This window comes from Euprymna scolopes, chromosome 6, assembly GCF_053919585.1.
Source record: "Euprymna scolopes isolate OS-2025 chromosome 6, ASM5391958v1, whole genome shotgun sequence".
NCBI lineage: Eukaryota > Metazoa > Mollusca > Cephalopoda > Sepiida > Sepiolidae > Euprymna > Euprymna scolopes.
Genome location: NC_136487.1, coordinates 133,854,609 through 133,859,823, shown reverse-complemented (window position 1 = coordinate 133,859,823; position 5,215 = coordinate 133,854,609). Strand labels below are relative to the sequence as shown.

The window sequence follows — 5,215 nt, the reverse complement described above, 5'->3', positions numbered from 1 at the left end:
GCCAAACCCAAAGTGACGAAGGTATAAATTAAGGCTAGTCAATCAGAATGAGGATATGACTTTCGAAAATATCGGCGGAAAAAAAGCGACCTCTGCTTGTAGAAAAGTGCCTAGTTGAGGGTGGAAGGAGTACTGTTTTTAGCAATTCTGTAGGTGTTTGTTGTCCAAATGGTCGCGCTTCAAAAAATACTGAGCACGTTAAAATCCGCCGCCTCTGTCGAATGTTTTAGCCAGACATACAAACATACAGGTGAGATTAATATTAATGATTTCTATATTAGTGTTCTTTTTTATTTTCCTTTTTGTTCTCGTGTTCTTTTGATAACGCTCATTTAACTTATTAATACATCCTTTGTACATTTAATTAAAAATTGAGCCTAATTTAATGTTGATTAAATCTCGATTTTTTAAAAATTATAGGATAGAATAACTTTAAAATAACGAGCAATAGATCAAAAAATATTTTATATTGTTAGTGCATTCACATTTCTTATAAACAACTTTAGAATAATGGTAAAGTATTGTCTTTTAAGAAAATATATCATAGTTCATTAATCATAACTCGAAATGCAGACAGTTTAATTTACAATAACATTGTTTTAAAAGATCTTTTGAAATGTCCATTTCATTACGTTATATTACAATATCTTTCATAAGCACGAGTAATCGATTATTAAAACTTAAAAAAAAAAATATCGGCAGGTAATATAAACGTAAGGAAAACATGTTTTAATTAAAATTCATCTTCTGAAGCAATGTTTAACTGTTAGCAAAAGGAAACGTATTATAACACGTTCGCAGATTTTTAAGCCGACTTCTTTAGAATTAACAAGGCCGATAGCCATTAGTCGCGTGCTCTCGTGTAATGAATGAATGCGTGAATGTAGGATTTACATGAAATTCTTAAAGATAAACTAAAATGACCGAAAAATGGGTTGAAATGACTTAAATAAATAAAAAGTAAATGAATTAGAATGGCGTGAATGAACTTTAGAATGAATTGAATGACCTTAAGAATGACTTGAATGCTTAAAAAATAACTGGAATCCCTCAAAAATAAATTGAATGATCTGGAGAAACTTGAATGGATTTGAGTCTGACTGGTTGTAAAGTGGGTGATCATTTTACATTAAGTTAATACAGAAAAGTGATCCCCAACTTTATATCACAAAGTTACAAACATAAGTACAGCATGTAGTAAGAACAAATACTACACTTTGATCTTGGCCAAAAGGCCAAGAAAAGGATATTCATTTGCTCCCCCACCGAGCAAATTAGTCACAAGGCCGATTTTTAATGTGAGGAGTGAAGGGGAAATAGGGGCAAACTCCCCGGGGAGTAGGGGAGCTGGATAGTGACAATTGGTATGAAGGATGCCCCAACATTGACCAAGGTCTTATATGTGGGGGCAACCCCACATAGGGTCTTTGCTTGTAGTATCTGCCAGAACAGATACTACACTTTGATCTTGGCCAAAAGGGAAAGAAAAGGGTATTTACTTGCTCCTTCACTGAGCAAATTAGGCACAAGGACGATTTTAAATGTGAGGAGTGAAAGGGGAAATGGGGACCAACTCCACGAAGAGTAGGGGAGCTGGATAGTGACAATTGGTATGAAGGGTTGCCCCTACACTGACCTAGGTCTTATATGTGGGGTTGGTATTTATTTTCTCCCCTACCGAGCAAATTAGGCACTAGGCCGATTTTTAATGTGAGGAGTGAAGGGGAAATTGGGACCAGCTCCCCGGGGAGTAAGGGAGCTGGATAGTGACAATTGGTTATGAAGGTTTGCCTCTACATTGACCAAGGTCTTTTATGTAGGGTTGATATTTATTAGCCCCCCCCCCCACCGAGCAAATTAGACACAAGGCCGATTTTTAATGTGAGAAGTGAAGGGATCAACTCCCCAGGGAGTAGGGAAGCTTGATAGTGATAATTAGTATGAAGGGTTGCACCTACATTGACCAAGGTCTTATATGTGGGGGTTGTATTTATCGCTCCTCTACCGATCAAATTAGACACAAGGCCGATTTCTAATGTGAGGAGTGAAGAGTAAATGGGGACCGACTCCCCTGGGAGTAGGGGAGTTGGATAGTAACAATTGGTATTATGGGTTGGAATTTATTTTCTCCTCTACTGAGCAAATTAGGAACAAGGCCAATTTTTAATGCGAGGAGTGAAAGGGAAATGGCGACCAGCTCCCCGGGGAGTAGGGGAGCTGGATAGTGACAATTGGTATGAAGGGTTGCCCCTACACTGACCTAGGTCTTATATGTGGGGTTGGTATTTATTTTCTCCCCTACCGAGCAAATTAGGCACTAGGCCGATTTTTAATGTGAGGAGTGAAGGGGAAATTGGGACCAGCTCCCCGGGGAGTAAGGGAGCTGGATAGTGACAATTGGTATGAAAGTTTGCCTCTACATTGACCAAGGTCTTTTATGTAGGGTTGATATTTATTATCCCCCCCACCGAGCAAATTAGGCACTAGGCCGATTTATAATGTGAGAAGTGAAGGGGAAATTGGGACCAGCTCCCCGGGGAGTAAGGGAGCTGGATAGTGACAATTGGTTATGAAGGTTTTCCTCTACATTGACCAAGGTCTTTTATGTAGGGTTGATATTTATTAGCCCCCCCCCACCGAGCAAATTAGACACAAGGCCGATTTTTAATGTGAGAAGTGAAGGGAAAATGGGGATCAACTCCCCAGGGAGTAGGGAAGCTTGATAGTGATAATTAGTATGAAGGGTTGCACCTACATTGACCAAGGTCTTATATGTGGGGGTTGTATTTATCGCTCCTCTACCGATCAAATTAGACACAAGGCCGATTTCTAATGTGAGGAGTGAAGAGTAAATGGGGACCGACTCCCCTGGGAGTTGGATAGTAACAATTGGTATTATGGGTTGGAATTTATTTTCTCCTCTACTGAGCAAATTAGGCACAAGGCCAATTTTTAATGCGAGGAGTGAAAGGGAAATGGCGACCAGCTCACCGGGGAGTAGGGGAGCTGGATAGTGACAATTGGTATGAAGGGTTGCCCATACATTGACCAAGGACTTATATGTGGGGTTGGTATTTATTTGCTCCCCCACAGAGCAAATTAGGCACAAGGCCGATTTTTAATGTGAGGGGTGAAGGGGAAATGGGGACCAACTCCCCGGTGAGTAGGGGATCTGGATTGTGACAATAGGATTGCCGCTACATTGACTAAGGTATTACTTGTGGGATTGCCCCCACATATTGTCTTTGCTTGCAGTATCTGGCGGAATAGATACTACACTTTGAGATATTAATCTTTTATTCAGAAAAAATGAACATTAACCAAAAACTTAGGCAAAAGGCCAACTCACAAGGGGGGGATCGGGGTCGTTGATCATCCTTGTAACTCTAGAACTAAACAAAATTTTCTCTTAGCTAGAATCTTATATCACTATAATACCGCATTCGCCCTTTCGTACTTGGGGACGTCCTACTGAGCACCAAATTTTAAAAATATTTTTTATTAGTGTGTACAAATAAAAAAAGATAACAATAAAAGTAATACAATAATTTATTTGTGTCGAGGGTGGGGAAGTAAATATATATATTCCAGAAGTGATTAGTAGGGCCCTCCTAACCCCGTCTAGTTGATAGACTGCCAGTTACATTTTGGTTTGTAAAGAAACCTGAGCTCCTGCGGGCCAGTCTCTAAGTGGGGATGCTGTCGAGATAGGACAAAATGGAGATAAGAAAATTTTGGTGGTTGGGGATGGGGGTTAGTTATTGATTTTTTTCTCTCCAAGATGGCTGAAATTTAGAGAGAGAGGTGAAAAGAAAAAAATGCAATTAGGGTGGGAGTGAGGATCTTGGAGGCTTTCTAATCTAGAGGGGGCGGTGGAGCACTCACTCAACTAGCTAAGAGGTTAAGAATAAAATTACATTTGACGGAACTGCCTGTTACACACCTAGGCAGGGAACACGTATCCAAATTTGGCTCCTTTTCGTACACACAGACTTGCTACATGTATCCATCTTCTGCCAAATGCCGCGCGATGAAGCCTTCTTCTATCACATCTAATCTTCACCAGAAGTTGGTGTTTAAAGAAAGCGATCAGATCCTGATCAGAAAAAGACAACATCCCCTGGTCACTCTGCAGACGCGACGTCCAAATCACCATTCTCGCCACGGCCAGGATCGTAATGTAGACCATTTGCCTTTCCCTGTCCGACTGCGGCCTCACGTTGTCAACGACATTGTATACAGTAATTGGGCGAGGACGCTCGGGATCGATGCGAGCTGTCACCTCGCTGACATATGACCAGTACTGGCGGGGTTGGCGGCAATCAAAGAAAGCATGATCAGTCGTCTCTACAGCTGTTGTTCCACAACGGGGACAAGCAGGCGACTCCAAAAAAACAGAACTGAATTGTATATTGTTAAGTGGAAGTGCATTTCGGGCCAATCGCCAGGTCAGAGAGAACTCCGAATTATTCAGATGACTCGAACCTGGGGCCCAACTCCACGCAGAGCGGATCTCACTCTGCTGCCATCCCAAGCGGCCTCCATCACTAGATCCCTGCGGAGTTCACTACGGGTAGCTGTCACAAGGTCGCTGGACCTTGGTAGTCGTTTTAGTGCGGCCGGCACTCTTTCAGGAAGGCTGAATCTCCCCGCGGCCTGCGACGACTCTCGATAGAGGGGTCGAGAATGAGGTCGGGAAAGACGGCAGTAATCGCAGGGTGCCATGGTTGCTCTCTTAAAGGTAGTTGCTCAGGAAGGCCAGCCCCTCAGTGTCTCGATGACACATCAAGTCCGGCATTCCCAAACCTCCCTCACACGGACGTTGAATGCAGACCTGTCTCCTCACGCAGTGTCTTCCTCTGTCCCAAAGGAGCGAGGACAAGAGTTTGACAATAACTTTTAGCTGCCGTGCAGGAAGGGGAAGTACGGCCAGTCGGTAAAGGATGAGATGGAAGACGTATGTGGCGCACGCCTCGGCTCTACCCTTTAAGGAAAGTTTCCTAGGAAGCCACGAGTTGACCGCAACCTACACCTTTGACTGTATCTCCGAACAAAGCTGGAGACCCGGTCCGAACCATACGCCAAGGATCCGAACCGGGCCATCCGTCCAGCTGAAGGGCGCTGGAAGATTTACGTTGCCACTCCAGGCGCTCAACCACAGTCCAACCGACTTACTGCGGTTTATCTTGGCCCCCGTGATTCTTTCGTACTGTGC

The 5,215-nt window shown here is 43.1% G+C and overlaps 1 pseudogene; it reads right to left on the bottom strand.

Moving 5' to 3' along the window:
• Positions 1-1,084: 1,084 nt before the first annotated feature.
• On the bottom strand, positions 1,085-1,248 carry LOC145278461 (U2 spliceosomal RNA; annotated as a pseudogene).
• Positions 1,249-5,215: the final 3,967 nt, after the last annotated feature.